Raw genomic sequence first — 755 nt, forward strand, 5'->3', positions numbered from 1 at the left:
AAAACGAACACGGCCAATATTTTACGCCCTACGGTTAGGCAACCTTCATCACAAAGAGAAAAGAATAGAGTTCCAAACCGATATGCAGTTTTCAATGTAAAAGGAAAATTTCAAAAATGAAGATAGTGAAATCAAGGCTAATTTAATACGACATATTCTTGTTTAGAAAATATCAAACATATTTCAAAGACATTAGTTAGTAGGGTATGTGTGCCATCAGCAATCTCACGCTTCCATATTCATCCTCTTCGAAAACAAGCGATTACGGCACCGAATGATTCCATTCTTTTTGTTTTCATGCGTGCTCACTTCTAACAAAAAATACAAAAATAAGAAACAAAACAAACAGCGCTTCAATCCTTTGTTTTTCGTAGGATGAAAATGGGAGCCACATGCTTAGGAAGGGAACCAATACCCTATAAGGGCCACGTAGGCCACTAATGATTTTGAACTACACCCCTTTCGCTATGAGATTACCGTGATAAGGAAGATAGGTCTTTTAAGAGTGGATTGATACGTGCGTGTGATGCGACCATGCCTAGGCGAGTCCACCCTAGAAATGGGAGGCCACCGGCTTACTGGTGGACCGACGCGATTGCGGACCTGCGCCGCGCCTGCCTACGGGCTAGGCGGCGGATGCAGCGAGCACGATCAGAGGAAGAGCGAAACGAACGGCGGGTGGTGTTCGCCGCTGCAAAAGCCGCGCTTAAGACCGAGATAAGAGCAAGCAAAAAGGCCTGCTTTGAGGGTCTCTG

The sequence above is a fragment of the Aedes albopictus genome, chromosome 3, assembly GCF_035046485.1.
Source record: "Aedes albopictus strain Foshan chromosome 3, AalbF5, whole genome shotgun sequence".
NCBI lineage: Eukaryota > Metazoa > Arthropoda > Insecta > Diptera > Culicidae > Aedes > Aedes albopictus.